We start from the raw sequence: 17,763 nt of genomic DNA on the forward strand, positions 1-17,763 counted from the left end.
ACTATATAGGGAAGAGGGGTCCATAGGACTCTGGTCAACAGTAGCACACTATATATGGAAGAGGGGTCCATAGGACTCTGGTCAACAGTAGCACACTATATAGGGAAGAGGGGTCCATAGGACTCTGGTCAACACTAGCACACTATATAGGGAAGAGGGGTCCACAGGACTCTGGTCAGAAGTAGTGCACTATATATAGGGGATAGGGTGCCATTTGTGACGCATCCTCAGTAGTAAACCAGTCTTCTACAGCATCGTACCTTAACTCTTAAAGGTGAGCTATTGTACCCACCCAGTAAAATGGATCGCCTTCTATCTTTACGTTATTTACAATGTGTTGTGAGACCTAGAAATCATTATATTGACATGTAAACCTACATGTTAGGAGAGGAAGGTTTAGCCTGAAGACGAAGGTTTACTGTTCACCTAGCTGTAAAGAACAGCCCCCCTCTCACTCTACTGTTCACCTAGCTGTAAAGAACAGCCCCCACTCTCTACTGTTCACCTAGCTGTAAAGAACAGCCCCCCTCTCTCTCTACTGTTCACCTAGCTGTAAAGAACAGCCCCCCTCTCTACTGTTCACCTAGCTGTAAAGAACAGCCCCCCTCTCTCTCTACTGTTCACCTAGCTGTAAAGAACAGCCCCCCTCTCTCTCTACTGTTCACCTAGCTGTAAAGAACAGCCCCCCTCTCTCTACTGTTCACCTAGCTGTAAAGAACAGCCCCCCCCTCTCTCTACTGTTCACCTAGCTGTAAAGAACAGCCCCCCTCTCTCTACTATTCACCTAGCTGTAAAGAACAGCCCCCTCTCTCTCTGCTGTTCACCTAGCTGTAAAGAACAGCCCCCTCTCTCTACTGTTCACCTAGCTGTAAAGAACAGCCCCCTCTCTACTGTTCACCTAGCTGTAAAGAACAGCCCCTCTCTACTGTTCACCTAGCTGTAAAGAACAGCCCCCTCTCTACTGTTCACCTAGCTGTAAAGAACAGCCCCCTCTCTACTGTTCACCTACTGTAAAGAACAGCCCCCTAGTTCACCTGCTGTAAAGAACAGCCCCCTCTCTCTCTACTGTTCACCTAGCTGTAAAGAACAGCCCCCTCTCTCTCTACTGTTCACCTGCTGTCAGCCCCCACTCTCTACTGTTCACCTAGCTGTAAAGAACAGCCCCCCTCTCTCTCTACTGTTCACCTACTGTTCACCACCTAGCTGTAAAGAACAGCCCCTCTCTCTACTGTTCACCTAGCTGTAAAGAACAGCCCCCTCTCTCTACTGTTCACCTAGCTGTAAAGAACAGCCCCCTCTCTCTCTACTGTTCACCTAGCTGTAAAGAACAGCCCCCTCTCTCTACTGTTCACCTAGCTGTAAAGAACAGCCCCCTCTCTCTACTGTTCACCTAGCTGTAAAGAACAGCCCCCTCTCTCTCTGTTCACCTAGCTGTAAAGAACAGCCCCCCTCTCTCTCTCTACTGTTCACCTAGCTGTAAAGAACAGCCCCCTCTCTCTACTGTTCACCTAGCTGTAAAGAACAGCCCCCTCTCTCTACTGTTCACCTAGCTGTAAAGAACAGCCCCCTCTCTACTGTTCACCTAGCTGTAAAGAACAGCCCCCCCCTCTCTCTCTACTGTTCACCTAGCTGTAAAGAACAGCCCCCTCTCTCTACTCTAGCTGTTCTACTGTTCACCTAGCTGTAAAGAACAGCCCCCTCTCTCTACTGTTCACCTAGCTGTAAAGAACAGCCCCTCTCTCTCTACTGTTCACCTAGCTGTAAAGAACAGCCCCCCCTCTCTACTGTTCACCTAGCTGTAAAGAACAGCCCCCTCTCTCTACTGTTCACCTAGCTGTAAAGAACAGCCCCCTCTCTCTACTGTTCACCTAGCTGTAAAGAACAGCCCCTCTCTCTACTGTTCACCTAGCTGTAAAGAACAGCCCCCTCTCTCTCTACTGTTCACCTAGCTGTAAAGAACAGCCCCCCTCTCTCTACTGTTCACCTAGCTGTAAAGAACAGCCCCCTCTCTCTACTGTTCACCTAGCTGTAAAGAACTCTACTGTTCACCTAGCTGTAAAGAACAGCCCCCCTCTCTCTACTGTTCACCTAGCTGTAAAGAACAGCCCCCTCTCTCTACTGTTCACCTAGCTGTAAAGAACAGCCCCCTCTCTCTACTGTTCACCTAGCTGTAAAGAACAGCCCCCTCTCTCTACTGTTCACCTAGCTGTAAAGAACAGCCCCCTCTCTCTACTGTTCACCTAGCTGTAAAGAACAGCCCCCTCTCTACTGTTCACCTAGCTGTAAAGAACAGCCCCCTCTCTCTCTACTGTTCACCTAGCTGTAAAGAACAGCCCCCTCTCTCTCTACTGTTCACCTAGCTGTAAAGAACAGCCCCCTCTCTCTACTGTTCACCTAGCTGTAAAGAACAGCCCCTCTCTCTCACCTACTGTTCACCTAGCTGTAAAGAACAGCCCCCTCTCTCTACTGTTCACCTAGCTGTAAAGAACAGCCCCCTCTCTCTACTGTTCACCTAGCTGTAAAGAACAGCCCCCTCTCTCTACTGTTCACCTAGCTGTAAAGAGACAGCCCCTAGCTGTAAAGAACTCTCTCTACTGTTCACCTAGCTGTAAAAGAACAGCCCTCTCTCTACTGTTCACCTAGCTGTAAAGAACAGCCCCTCTCTCTCTACTGTTCACCTACTGTAAAGTTCTACTGTTCACCTAGCTGTAAAGAACAGCCCCCTCTCTCTACTGTTCACCTAGCTGTAAAGAACAGCCCCCTCCCACTCAGCTCTCTCTCTACTGTTCACCTAGCTGTAAAGAACAGCCCCCCCTCTCTCTACTGTTCACCTAGCTGTAAAGAACAGCCCCTCTCTCTCTACTGTTCACCTAGCTGTAAAGAACAGCCCCCTCTCTACTGTTCACCTAGCTGTAAAGAACAGCCCCCTCTCTCTACTGTTCACCTAGCTGTACCCCCCTCTCTCTACTGTTCAAAGAACAGCCCCCTCTCTCTCTACTGTTCACCTAGCTGTAAAGAACAGCAGCCCCCCTCTCTCTCTACTGTTCACCTAGCTGTAAAGAACAGCCCCTCTCTCTACTGTTCAGCTGTTCACCTAGCTGCTGTTCAAAGAACAGCCCCCTCTCTCTCTACTGTTCACCTAGCTGTAAAGAACAGCCCCCCTCTCTCTACTGTTCACCTAGCTGTAAAGAACAGCCCCTCTCTCTCTACTGTTCACCACCTGTTCTCTCTACTGTTCACCTGGCTGTAAGAACAGCCCCTCTCTCTACTGTTCACCTAGCTGTAAAGAACAGCCCCCCCTCTCTCTCACCTACAGCCCCCTCTCTCTACTGTTCACCTAGCTGTAAAGAACAGCCCCCTCTCTCTCTACTGTTCACCTAGCTGTAAAGAACAGCCCCCTCTCTCTACTGTTCACCTGGCTGTAAAGAACAGCCCCCTCTCTCTACTGTTCACCTAGCTGTAAAGAACAGCCCCCTCTCTCTACTGTTCACCTAGCTGTAAAGAACAGCCCCCTCTCTCTCTACTGTTCACCTAGCTGTAAAGAACAGCCCCCTCTCTCTACTGTTCACCTAGCTGTAAAGAACAGCCCCCCTCTCTCTACTGTTCACCTAGCTGTAAAGAACAGCCCCTCTCTCTACTGTTCACCTGGCTGTAAAGAACAGCCCCCTCTCTCTCTACTGTTCACCTGTGTAAAGAACAGCCCCCTCTCTCTACTGTTCACCTGGCTGTAAAGAACAGCCCCCCCTCTCTCTACTGTTCACCTAGCTGTAAAGAACAGCCCCCCTCTCTCTACTGTTCACCTAGCTGTAAAGAACAGCCCCTCTCTCTCTACTGTTCACCTAGCTGTAAAGAACAGCCCCCTCTCTCTCTACTGTTCACCTAGCTGTAAAGAACAGCCCCCTCTCTCTACTGTTCACCTAGCTGTAAAGAACAGCCCCCTCTGTTCACCTCACCTAGCTGTAAAGAACAGCCCCTCTCTGTTCACCTAGCTGTAAAGAACAGCCCCCTCTCTCTACTGTTCACCTAGCTGTAAGCTGTGTTCACCTAGCTGTAAGAACAGCCCCCTCTCTCTACTGTTCACCTAGCTGTAAAGAACTCTACTGTTCACCTAGCTGTAAAGACAGCCCCCCTCTCTCTGTGTCACCTAGCTGTAAAGAACAGCCCCCTCTCTCTACTGTTCACCTAGCTGTAAAGAACAGCCCCCCTCTCTCTGTTCACCTCAGCCCCTCTCTCTCTACTGTTCACCTAGCTGTAAAGAACAGCCCCCCTCTCTCTCTACTGTTCACCTAGCTGTAAAGAACAGCCCCCTCTCTCTACTGTTCACCTAGCTGTAAAGAACAGCCCCCTCTCTCTACTGTTCACCTAGCTGTAAAGAACAGCCCCCTCTCTCTACTGTTCACCTAGCTGTAAAGAACAGCCCCCTCTCTCTACTGTTCACCTAGCTGTAAAGAACAGCCCCTCTCTCTCTACTGTTCACCCCCTAGCTGTAAAGAACAGCCCCCTCCTCTCTACTGTTCACCTAGCTGTAAAGAACAGCCCCCCTCTCTCTCTACTGTTCACCTAGCTGTAAAGAACAGCCCCCTCTCTCTACTGTTCACCTAGCTGTAAAGAACAGCCCCCTCTCTCTCTACTGTTCACCTAGCTGTAAAGAACAGCCCCCCTCTCTCTCTACTGTTCACCTAGCTGTAAAGAACAGCCCCCCTCTCTCTACTGTTCACCTAGCTGTAAAGAACAGCCCCCTCTCTCTCTACTGTTCACCTAGCTGTAAAGAACAGCCCCCTCTCTCTACTGTTCACCTAGCTGTAAAGAACAGCCCCCTCTCTCTACTGTTCACCTAGCTGTAAAGAACAGCCCCTCTCTCTCTACTGTTCACCTAGCTGTAAAGAACAGCCCCCCCTCTCTCTACTGTTCACCTAGCTGTAAAGAACAGCCCCCCTCTCTCTACTGTTCACCTAGCTGTAAAGAACAGCCCCTCTCTCTACTGTTCACCTGGCTGTAAAGACAGCCCCTCTCTCTACTGTTCACCTAGCTGTAAAGAACAGCCCCCTCTCTCTCTACTGTTCACCTAGCTGTAAAGAACAGCCCCTCTCTCTCTACTGTTCACCTAGCTGTAAGGAACAGCCCCTCTCTCTCTACTGTTCACCAGCTGTAAAGAACAGCCCCCTCTCTCTACTGTTCACCTAGCTGTAAAGAACAGCCCCCTCTCTCTACTGTTCACTAGCTGTAAAGAACAGCCCCCTCTCTCTCTAGTTCACCTGTAAAGAACAGCCCCTCTCTCTCTACTGTTCACCTAGCTGTAAAGAACAGCCCCCCTCTCTCTACTGTTCACCTAGCTGTAAAGAACAGCCCCTCTCTCTACTGTTCACCTAGCTGTAAAGAACAGCCCCCTCTCTCTACTGTTCACCTAGCTGTAAAAGAACAGCCCCCTCTCTCTACTGTTCACCTAGCTGTAAAGAACAGCCCCCCTCTCTCTACGCTACTGTTCACCTAGCTGTAAAGAACAGCCCCTCTCTCTCTACTGTTCACCTAGCTGTAAAGAACAGCCCCCTCTCTCTACTGTTCACCTAGCTGTTCAGCCCCCTCTCTCTACTGTTCACCTGTAAAGAACAGCCCCCTCTCTCTACTGTTCACCTAGCTGTAAAGAACAGCCCCCTCTCTCTCACCTCTACTGTTCTACTGTTCACCTAGCTGTAAAGAACAGCCCCCTCTCTCTACTGTTCACCTAGCTGTAAAGAACAGCCCCCTCTCTCTCTACTGTTCACCTAGCTGTAAAGAACAGCCCCCTCTCTCTCTACTGTTCACCTAGCTGTAAAGAACAGCCCCTCTCTCTCTACTGTTCACCTAGCTGTAAAGAACAGCCCCCTCTCTACTGTTCACCTAGCTGTAAAGAACAGCCCCCTCTACTGTTCTACTGTTCACCTGTTCTGTAAAGAACAGCCCCTCTCTCTACTGTTCACCTAGCTGTAAAGAACAGCCCCCTCTCTCTACTGTTCACCTAGCTGTAAAGAACAGCCCCTCTCTCTCTACTGTTCACCTAGCTGTAAAGAACAGCCCCCTCTCTCTCTACTGTTCACCTAGCTGTAAAGAACAGCCCCCTCTCTCTACTGTTCACCTAGCTGTAAAGAACAGCCCCTCTCTCTCTACTGTTCACCTGGCTGTAAAGAACAGCCCCTCTCTCTACTGTTCACCTAGCTGTAAAGAACAGCCCCCTCTCTCTACTGTTCACCTAGCTGTAAAGAACAGCCCCCTCTCTCTACTGTTCACCTAGCTGTAAAGAACAGCCCCTCTCTCTACTGTTCACCTAGCTGTAAAGAACAGCCCCCTCTCTCTACTGTTCACCTAGCTGTAAAGAACAGCCCCCTCTCTCTACTGTTCACCTAGCTGTAAAGAACAGCCCCCTCTCTCTACTGTTCACCTAGCTGTAAAGAACAGCCCCTCTCTCTCTGTTCACTGTTCACCTAGCTGTAAAGAACAGCCCCCTCTCTCTCTACTGTTCACCTAGCTGTAAAGAACAGCCCCCTCTCTCTACTGTTCACCTAGCTGTAAAGAACAGCCCCCTCTCTCTACTGTTCACCTAGCTGTAAAGAACAGCCCCCTCCCTCTCTCTGTTACTGTTCACCTAGCTGTAAAGAACAGCCCCCTCTCTCTCTACTGTTCACCTAGCTGTAAAGAACAGCCCCCTCTCTCTACTGTTCACCTAGCTGTAAAGAACAGCCCCTCTCTCTACTGTTCACCTAGCTGTAAAGAACAGCCCCTCTCTCTACTGTTCACCTAGCTGTAAAGAACAGCCCCTCTCTCCTACTGTTCACCTAGCTGTAAAGAACAGCCCCCTCTCTCTACTGTTCACCTAGCTGTAAAGAACAGCCCCCTCTCTCTACTGTTCACCTAGCTGTAAAGAACAGCCCCTCTCTACTGTTCACCTAGCTGTAAAGAACAGCCCCCTCTCTCTACTGTTCACCTAGCTGTAAAGAACAGCCCCCTCTCTCTCTACTGTTCACCTAGCTGTAAAGAACAGCCCCCTCTCTCTCTACTGTTCACCTAGCTGTAAAGAACAGCCCTCTCTCTACTGTTCACCTAGCTGTAAAGAACAGCCCCCTCTCTCTACTGTTCACCTAGCTGTAAGAACAGCCCCCTCTCTCTACTGTTCACCTAGCTGTAAAGAACAGCCCCCTCTCTACTGTTCACCTAGCTGTAAAGAACAGCCCCCTCTCTCTACTGTTCACCTAGCTGTAAAGAACAGCCCCCCTCTCTCTACTGTTCACCTAGCTGTAAAGAACAGCCCCCTCTCTCTACTGTTCACCTAGCTGTAAAGAACCAGCTGTAAAGAACAGCCCCTCTCTCTCTACTGTTCACCTAGCTGTAAAGAACAGCCCCTCTCTCTCTACTGTTCACCTAGCTGTAAAGAACAGCCCCCTCTCTCTCTACTGTTCACCTAGCTGTAAAGAACAGCCCCCTCTCTCTACTGTTCACCTAGCTGTAAAGAACAGCCCCCTCTCTCTCTACTGTTCACCTAGCTGTAAAGAACAGCCCCCTCTCTCTACTGTTCACCTAGCTGTAAAGAACAGCCCCCCTCTCTCTCTACTGTTCACCTAGCTGTAAAGAACAGCCCCTCTCTCTACTGTTCACCTAGCTGTAAAGAACAGCCCTCTCTCTCTACTGTTCACCTAGCTGTAAAGAACAGCCCCCTCTCTCTACTGTTCACCTAGCTGTAAAGAACAGCCCCTCTCTCTCTACTGTTCACCTAGCTGTAAAGAACAGCCCCCTCTCTCTCTCTACTGTTCTGGCTGTAAAGAACTCTCTCTCTACTGTTCACCTAGCTGTAAAGAACAGCCCCTCTCTCTCTACTGTTCACCTAGCTGTAAAGAACAGCCCCTCTCTCTACTGTTCACCTAGCTGTAAAGAACAGCCCCCTCTCTCTACTGTTCACCTAGCTGTAAAGAACAGCCCCCCTCTCTACTGTTCACCTACTGTTCACCTAGCTGTAAAGAACAGCCCCCTCTCTCTCTACTGTTCACCTGTGTAAAGAACAGCCCCCTCTCTCTACTGTTCACCTAGCTGTAAAGAACAGCCCCTCTCTCTACTGTTCACCTAGCTGTAAAGAACAGCCCCCTCTCTCTCTACTGTTCACCTAGCTGTAAAGAACAGCCCCCTCTCTCTCTACTGTTCACCTAGCTGTAAAGAACAGCCCCCTCTCTCTGTTCACCTGTGTCAGCCCCCTAGCTGTTCACCTAAAAGAACAGCCCCTCTCTCTACTGTTCACCTAGCTGTAAAGAACAGCCCCTCTCTCTACTGTTCACCTAGCTGTAAAGAACAGCCCCTCTCTCTCTACTGTTCACCTAGCTGTAAAGAACAGCCCCCCTCTCTCTCTGTTCACCTGGCTGTTCACCTAGCTGTAAAGAACAGCCCCCTCTCTCTACTGTTCACCTAGCTGTAAAGAACAGCCCCCCCTCTCTCTCTACTGTTCTACTGTAAAGAACAGCCCTCTCTCTATCTCTCTACTGTTCACCTAGCTGTAAAGAACAGCCCCCTCTCTCTACTGTTCACCTAGCTGTAAAGAACAGCCCCCTCTCTCTACTGTTCACCTAGCTGTAAAGAACAGCCCCCTCTCTCTACTGTTCACCTAGCTGTAAAGAACAGCCCCCCTCTCTCTACTGTTCACCTAGCTGTAAAGAACAGCCCCCCTCTCTCTACTGTTCACCTAGCTGTAAAAAACAGCCCCCTCTCTCTACTGTTCACCTAGCTGTAAAGAACAGCCCCCTCTCTCTACTGTTCACCTAGCTGTAAAGAACAGCCCCCTCTCTCTCTACTGTTCACCTAGCTGTAAAGAACAGCCCCCTCTCTACTGTTCACCTAGCTGTAAAGAACAGCCCCCCCTCTCTCTACTGTTCACCTAGCTGTAAAGAACAGCCCCCTCTCTCTACTGTTCACCTAGCTGTAAAGAACAGCCCCTCTCTCTCTACTGTTCACCTAGCTGTAAAGAACAGCCCCCCTCTCTCTACTGTTCACCTAGCTGTAAAGAACAGCCCCCCTCTCTCTACTGTTCACCTAGCTGTAAAGAACAGCCCCTCTCTCTCTACTGTTCACCTAGCTGTAAAGAACAGCCCCCTCTCTACTGTTCACCTAGCTGTAAAGAACAGCCCCTACTGTTCTCTCTCTACTGTTCACCTAGCTGTAAAGAACAGCCCCCTCTCTCTCTACTGTTCACCTAGCTGTAAAGAACAGCCCCCCTCTCTCTACTGTTCACCTAGCTGTAAAGAACAGCCCCTCTCTCTACTGTTCACCTAGCTGTAAAGAACAGCCCCCTCTCTCTACTGTTCACCTAGCTGTAAAGAACAGCCCCCTCTCTCTACTGTTCACCTAGCTGTAAAGAACAGCCCCCTCTCTCTACTGTTCACCTAGCTGTAAAGAACAGCCCCCTCTCTCTCTACTGTTCACCTAGCTGTAAAGAACAGCCCCCCTCTCTCTCTACTGTTCACCTAGCTGTAAAGAACAGCCCCTCTCTCTCTACTGTTCACCTAGCTGTAAAGAACAGCCCCCTCTCTCTACTGTTCACCTAGCTGTAAAGAACAGCCCCCTCTCTCTCTACTGTTCACCTAGCTGTAAAGAACAGCCCCTCTCTCTACTGTTCACCTAGCTGTAAAGAACAGCCCCTCTCTCTCTACTGTTCACCTAGCTGTAAAGAACAGCCCCCTCTCTCTACTGTTCACCTAGCTGTAAAGAACAGCCCTCTCTCTCTACTGTTCACCTAGCTGTAAAGAACAGCCCCCTCTCTCTACTGTTCACCTAGCTGTAAAGAACAGCCCCCCTCTCTCTACTGTTCACCTAGCTGTAAAGAACAGCCCCCTCTCTCTCTACTGTTCACCTAGCTGTAAAGAACAGCCCCCTCTCTCTACTGTTCACCTAGCTGTAAAGAACTGTTCACCTAGCTGTAAAGAACAGAACAGCCCCCTCTCTCTCTACTGTTCACCTAGCTGTAAAGAACAGCCCCCTCTCTCTACTGTTCACCTAGCTGTAAAGAACAGCCCCCTCTCTCTACTGTTCACCTAGCTGTAAAGAACAGCCCCCTCTCTCTACTGTTCACCTAGCTGTAAAGAACAGCCCCCTCTCTCTCTACTGTTCACCTAGCTGTAAAGAACAGCCCCCTCTCTCTACTGTTCACCTAGCTGTAAAGAACAGCCCCCTCTCTCTACTGTTCACCTAGCTGTAAAGAACAGCCCCCTCTCTCTCTACTGTTCACCTGCTGTAAAGAACAGCCCCCTCTCTCTCTACTGTTCACCTAGCTGTAAAGAACAGCCCCCTCTCTCTCTACTGTTCACCTAGCTGTAAAGAACAGCCCCCTCTCTCTACTGTTCACCTAGCTGTAAAGAACAGCCCCCTCTCTCTCTACTGTTCACCTAGCTGTAAAGAACAGCCCCTCTCTCTACTGTTCACCTAGCTGTAAAGAACAGCCCCCCTCTCTCTCTACTGTTCACCTAGCTGTAAAGAACAGCCCCTCTCTCTCTACTGTTCACCTAGCTGTAAAGAACAGCCCCCTCTCTCTCTACTGTTCACCTAGCTGTAAAGAACAGCCCCCCTCTCTCTACTGTTCACCTAGCTGTAAAGAACAGCCCCTCTCTCTCTCTACTGTTCACCTAGCTGTAAAGAACAGCCCCCTCTCTCTCTACTGTTCACCTAGCTGTAAAGAACAGCCCCTCTCTCTACTGTTCACCTAGCTGTAAAGAACAGCCCTCTCTCTCTACTGTTCACCTAGCTGTAAAGAACAGCCCCTCTCTCTCTACTGTTCACCTAGCTGTAAAGAACAGCCCCCCTCTCTCTACTGTTCACCTAGCTGTAAAGAACAGCCCCCTCTCTCTCTACTGTTCACCTAGCTGTAAAGAACAGCCCCCTCTCTCTACTGTTCACCTAGCTGTAAAGAACAGCCCCCTCTCTCTACTGTTCACCTAGCTGTAAAGAACAGCCCCCTCTCTCTACTGTTCACCTAGCTGTAAAGAACAGCCCCCTCTCTCTACTGTTCACCTAGCTGTAAAGAACAGCCCCCTCTCTCTCTACTGTTCACCTAGCTGTAAAGAACAGCCCCCCCTCTCTCTACTGTTCACCTAGCTGTAAAGAACAGCCCCTCTCTCTCTACTGTTCACCTAGCTGTAAAGAACAGCCCCCTCTCTCTCTACTGTTCACCTAGCTGTAAAGAACAGCCCCCTCTCTCTACTGTTCACCTAGCTGTAAAGAACAGCCCCCTCTCTCTACTGTTCACCTAGCTGTAAAGAACAGCCCCCTCTCTCTCTACTGTTCACCTAGCTGTAAAGAACAGCCCCTCTCTACTGTTCACCTAGCTGTAAAGAACAGCCCCCTCTCTCTACTGTTCACCTAGCTGTAAAGAACAGCCCCCTCTCTCTACTGTTCACCTAGCTGTAAAGAACAGCCCCCTCTCTCTACTGTTCACCTAGCTGTAAAGAACAGCCCCCTCTCTACTGTTCTAAAGAACAGCCCCCTCTGTTCACCTAGCTGTAAAGAACAGCCCCCTCTCTCTACTGTTCACCTAGCTGTAAAGAACAGCCCCCTCTCTCTACTGTTCACCTAGCTGTAAAGAACAGCCCCCTCTCTCTACTGTTCACCTAGCTGTAAAGAACAGCCCCCTCTCTCTACTGTTCACCTAGCTGTAAAGAACAGCCCCCTCTCTCTCTACTGTTCACCTAGCTGTAAAGAACAGCCCCCTCTCTCTCTACTGTTCACCTAGCTGTAAAGAACAGCCCCCTCTCTCTCTACTGTTCACCTAGCTGTAAAGAACAGCCCCCTCTCTCTCTACTGTTCACCTAGCTGTAAAGAACAGCCCCCTCTCTCTCTACTGTTCACCTAGCTGTAAAGAACAGCCCCCTCTCTCTACTGTTCACCTAGCTGTAAAGAACAGCCCCCTCTCTCTCTACTGTTCACCTAGCTGTAAAGAACAGCCCCCTCTCTCTACTGTTCACCTAGCTGTAAAGAACAGCCCCCTCTATCTCTCTACTGTTCACCTAGCTGTAAAGAACAGCCCCCTCTCTCTACTGTTCACCTAGCTGTAAAGAACAGCCCCCTCTCTACTGTTCACCTAGCTGTAAAGAACAGCCCCCTCTCTCTACTGTTCACCTAGCTGTAAAGAACAGCCCCCCTCTCTCTCTACTGTTCACCTAGCTGTAAAGAACTGTTCACCTAGCTGTAAAGAACAGCCCCTCTCTCTCTCTACTGTTCACCTAGCTGTAAAGAACAGCCCCCTCTCTCTCTACTGTTCACCTAGCTGTAAAGAACAGCCTCTACCACCTCTCAGCCCCCTCTCTCTCTACTCTCCTAGCTGTAAAAAACTGTTCTCTACTGTTCACCTAGCTGTAAAGAACAGCCCCCTCTCTCTACTGTTCACCTAGCTGTAAAGAACAGCCCCCTCTCTCTACTGTTCACCTAGCTGTAAAGAACAGCCCCCCTCTCTCTCTACTGTTCACCTAGCTGTAAAGAACAGCCCCCCCTCTCTCTCTACTGTTCACCTAGCTGTAAAGAACAGCCCCCTCTCTCTACTGTTCACCTAGCTGTAAAGAACAGCCCCCTCTCTCTACTGTTCACCTAGCTGTAAAGAACAGCCCCTCTCTCTCTACTGTTCACCTAGCTGTAAAGAACAGCCCCCTCTCTCTACTGTTCACCTAGCTGTAAAGAACAGCCCCCTCTCTCTACTGTTCACCTAGCTGTAAAGAACAGCCCCCTCTCTCTACTGTTCACCTAGCTGTAAAGAACAGCCCCCCTCTCTCTCTACTGTTCACCTAGCTGTAAAGAACAGCCCCCTCTCTCTACTGTTCACCTAGCTGTAAAGAACAGCCCCTCTCTCTACTGTTCACCTAGCTGTAAAGAACAGCCCCCCTCTCTCTACTGTTCACCTAGCTGTAAAGAACAGCCCCCCTCTCTCTACTGTTCACCTAGCTGTAAAGAACAGCCCCTCTCTCTACTGTTCACCTAGCTGTAAAGAACAGCCCCCTCTCTCTCTACTGTTCACCTAGCTGTAAAGAACAGCCCCCTCTCTCTCTACTGTTCACCTAGCTGTAAAGAACAGCCCCCCTCTCTCTCTACTGTTCACCTAGCTGTAAAGAACAGCCCCCTCTCTCTACTGTTCACCTAGCTGTAAAGAACAGCCCCCTCTCTCTCTACTGTTCACCTAGCTGTAAAGAACAGCCCCCTCTCTCTCTACTGTTCACCTAGCTGTAAAGAACAGCCCCCTCTCTCTCTACTGTTCACCTAGCTGTAAAGAACAGCCCCCCTCTCTACTGTTCACCTAGCTGTAAAGAACAGCCCCCTCTCTCTACTGTTCACCTAGCTGTAAAGAACAGCCCCCTCTCTCTCTACTGTTCACCTAGCTGTAAAGAACAGCCCCCTCTCTCTACTGTTCACCTAGCTGTAAAGAACAGCCCCCTCTCTCTCTACTGTTCACCTAGCTGTAAAGAACAGCCCCCTCTCTCTACTGTTCACCTAGCTGTAAAGAACAGCCCCCTCTCTCTACTGTTCACCTAGCTGTAAAGAACAGCCCCCTCTCTCTACTGTTCACCTAGCTGTAAAGAACAGCCCCCTCTCTCTCTACTGTTCACCTAGCTGTAAAGAACAGCCCCTCTCTCTACTGTTCACCTAGCTGTAAAGAACAGCCCCCTCTCTCTACTGTTCACCTAGCTGTAAAGAACAGCCCCTCTCTCTACTGTTCACTGTTAAAGAACACCTAGCTGTAAAGAACAGCCCCCTCTCTCTACTGTTCACCTAGCTGTAAAGAACAGCCCCCTCTCTCTACTGTTCACCTAGCTGTAAAGAACAGCCCCCTCTCTCTACTGTTCACCTAGCTGTAAAGAACAGCCCCCTCTCTCTCTCTACTGTTCACCTAGCTGTAAAGAACAGCCCCCTCTCTCTCTCTACTGTTCACCTAGCTGTAAAGAACAGCCCCCTCTACTGTTCACTACTGTTCCCCTCTCTCCTAGCTGTAAAGAACTCTCTCTACTGTTCACCTAGCTGTAAAGAACAGCCCCCTCTCTCTACTGTTCACCTAGCTGCTAAAGAACAGCCCCCCTCTCTCTCTACTGTTCACCTAGCTGTAAAGAACAGCCCCCTCTCTCTCTACTGTTCACCTAGCTGTAAAGAACAGCCCCCTCTCTCTACTGTTCACCTAGCTGTAAAGAACAGCCCCCTCTCTCTACTGTTCACCTAGCTGTAAAGAACAGCCCCCTCTCTCTCTACTGTTCACCTAGCTGTAAAGAACAGCCCCCTCTCTCTCTCTCTACTGTTCACCTAGCTGTAAAGAACAGCCCCCTCTCTCTACTGTTCACCTAGCTGTAAAGAACAGCCCCCTCTCTCTCTCTACTGTTCACCTAGCTGTAAAGAACAGCCCCCTCTCTCTCTACTGTTCACCTAGCTGTAAAGAACAGCCCCCTCTCTCTCTACTGTTCACCTAGCTGTAAAGAACAGCCCCTCTCTCTCTACTGTTCACCTAGCTGTAAAGAACAGCCCCCCTCTCTCTACTGTTCACCTAGCTGTAAAGAACAGCCCCCTCTCTCTACTGTTCACCTAGCTGTAAAGAACAGCCCCCTCTCTCTACTGTTCACCTAGCTGTAAAGAACAGCCCCCTCTCTCTCTACTGTTCACCTAGCTGTAAAGAACAGCCCCCTCTCTCTCTCTAGCTGTAAAGAACAGCCCCCTCTCTCTACTGTTCACCTAGCTGTAAAGAACAGCCCCCTCTCTCTACTGTTCACCTAGCTGTAAAGAACAGCCCCCTCTCTCTCTACTGTTCACCTAGCTGTAAAGAACAGCCCCTCTCTCTACTGTTCACCTAGCTGTAAAGAACAGCCCCCCTCTCTCTACTGTTCACCTAGCTGTAAAGAACAGCCCCCTCTCTCTACTGTTCACCTAGCTGTAAAGAACAGCCCCCTCTCTCTCTACTGTTCACCTAGCTGTAAAGAACAGCCCCCTCTCTCTACTGTTCACCTAGCTGTAAAGAACAGCCCCCTCTCTCTACTGTTCACCCTAGCTGTAAAGAACAGCCCCTCTCTCTCTACTGTTCACCTAGCTGTAAAGAACAGCCCCCTCTCTCTACTGTTCACCTAGCTGTAAAGAACAGCCCCCTCTCTCTACTGTTCACCTAGCTGTAAAGAACAGCCCCCTCTCTCTCTACTGTTCACCTAGCTGTAAAGAACAGCCCCCTCTCTCTCTACTGTTCACCTAGCTGTAAAGAACAGCCCCCTCTCTCTACTGTTCACCTAGCTGTAAAGAACAGCCCCCCTCTCTCTCTACTGTTCACCTAGCTGTAAAGAACAGCCCCCTCTCTCTACTGTTCACCTAGCTGTAAAGAACAGCCCCCTCTCTCTCTACTGTTCACCTAGCTGTAAAGAACAGCCCCCTCTCTCTCTACTGTTCACCTAGCTGTAAAGAACAGCCCCCTCTCTCTACTGTTCACCTAGCTGTAAAGAACAGCCCCTCTCTCTCTACTGTTCACCTAGCTGTAAAGAACAGCCCCCTCTCTCTCTACTGTTCACCTAGCTGTAAAGAACAGCCCCCTCTCTCTCTCTACTGTTCACCTAGCTGTAAAGAACAGCCCCCTCTCTCTCTACTGTTCACCTAGCTGTAAAGAACAGCCCCTCTCTCTCTACTGTTCACCTAGCTGTAAAGAACAGCCCCCTCTCTCTACTGTTCACCTAGCTGTAAAGAACAGCCCCCTCTCTCTACTGTTCACCTAGCTGTAAAGAACAGCCCCCTCTCTCTCTCTACTGTTCACCTAGCTGTAAAGAACAGCCCCTCTCTCTACTGTTCACCTAGCTGTAAAGAACAGCCCCCTCTCTCTACTGTTCACCTAGCTGTAAAGAACAGCCCCCTTCTCTACTGTTCACCTAGCTGTAAAGAACAGCCCCCTCTCTCTACTGTTCACCTAGCTGTAAAGAACAGCCCCCTCTCTCTACTGTTCACCTAGCTGTAAAGAACAGCCCCCTCTCTCTACTGTTCACCTAGCTGTAAAGAACAGCCCCCTCTCTCTACTGTTCACCTAGCTGTAAAGAACAGCCCCCCTCTCTCTACTGTTCACCTAGCTGTAAAGAACAGCCCCCTCTCTCTACTGTTCACCTAGCTGTAAAGAACAGCCCCCTCTCTACTGTTCACCTAGCTGTAAAAAGAACAGCCCCCTCTCTCTACTGTTCACCTAGCTGTAAAGAACAGCCCCCTCTCTCTACTGTTCACCTAGCTGTAAAGAACAGCCCCCTCTCTCTACTGTTCACCTAGCTGTAAAGAACAGCCCCCTCTCTCTCTCTACTGTTCACCTAGCTGTAAAGAACAGCCCCCTCTCTCTCTACTGTTCACCTAGCTGTAAAGAACAGCCCCCTCTCTCTACTGTTCACCTAGCTGTAAAGAACAGCCCCCTCTCTCTCTACTGTTCACCTAGCTGTAAAGAACAGCCCCTCTCTCTACTGTTCACCTAGCTGTAAAGAACAGCCCCCTCTCTCTCTACTGTTCACCTAGCTGTAAAGAACAGCCCCCCCTCTCTCTACTGTTCACCTAGCTGTAAAGAACAGCCCTCTCTCTACTGTTCACCTAGCTGTAAAGAACAGCCCCCTCTCTCTACTGTTCACCTAGCTGTAAAGAACAGCCCCTCTCTCTCTACTGTTCACCTAGCTGTAAAGAACAGCCCCCTCTCTCTACTGTTCACCTAGCTGTAAAGAACAGCCCCCTCTCTCTACTGTTCACCTAGCTGTAAAGAACAGCCCCCTCTCTCTACTGTTCACCTAGCTGTAAAGAACAGCCCCTCTCTCTCTACTGTTCACCTAGCTGTAAAGAACAGCCCCTCTCTCTCTACTGTTCACCTAGCTGTAAAGAACAGCCCCTCTCTCTCTACTGTTCACCTAGCTGTAAAGAACAGCCCCCTCTCTCACCTCTGTAAAGAACTGTTCACCTAGCTGTAAAGAACAGCCCCCTCTCTCTACTGTTCACCTAGCTGTAGAACAGCCCCCTCTCTCTCTACTGTTCACCTAGCTGTAAAGAACAGCCCCCTCTCTCTCTACTGTTCACCTAGCTGTAAAGAACAGCCCCCTCTCTCTACTGTTCACCTAGCTGTAAAGAACAGCCCCCTCTCTCTCTACTGTTCACCTAGCTGTAAAGAACAGCCCCCTCTCTCTACTGTTCACCTAGCTGTAAAGAACAGCCCCCTCTCTCTACTGTTCACCTAGCTGTAAAGAACAGCCCCCTCTCTCTCTACTGTTCACCTAGCTGTAAAGAACAGCCCCCTCTCTCTACTGTTCACCTAGCTGTAAAGAACAGCCCCCTCTCTCTACTGTTCACCTAGCTGTAAATAACAGCCCCTCTCTCTACTGTTCACCTAGCTGTAAAGAACAGCCCCCTCTCTCTACTGTTCACCTAGCTGTAAAGAACAGCCCCCTCTCTCTACTGTTCACCTAGCTGTAAAGAACAGCCCCTGTAAGAACTCTCTACTGTTCACCTAGCTGTAAAGAACAGCCCCCTCTCTCTCTACTGTTCACCTAGCTGTAAAGAACAGCCCCTCTCTCTCTACTGTTCACCTAGCTGTAAAGAACAGCCCCCCTCTCTCTACTGTTCACCTAGTTCACCTACTGCTGCTGTAAAGAACAGCCCCCTCTCTCTACTGTTCACCTAGCTGTAAAGAACAGCCCCCTCTCTCTCTACTGTTCACCTAGCTGTAAAGAACAGCCCCTCTCTCTCTACTGTTCACCCCCTCTCTCTACTGTTCTGCTGTAAAGAACAGCCTAGCTGTAAAGA

Source organism: Oncorhynchus nerka, linkage group LG7 (genome assembly GCF_034236695.1).
Source record: "Oncorhynchus nerka isolate Pitt River linkage group LG7, Oner_Uvic_2.0, whole genome shotgun sequence".
Classification (NCBI taxonomy): domain Eukaryota; kingdom Metazoa; phylum Chordata; class Actinopteri; order Salmoniformes; family Salmonidae; genus Oncorhynchus; species Oncorhynchus nerka.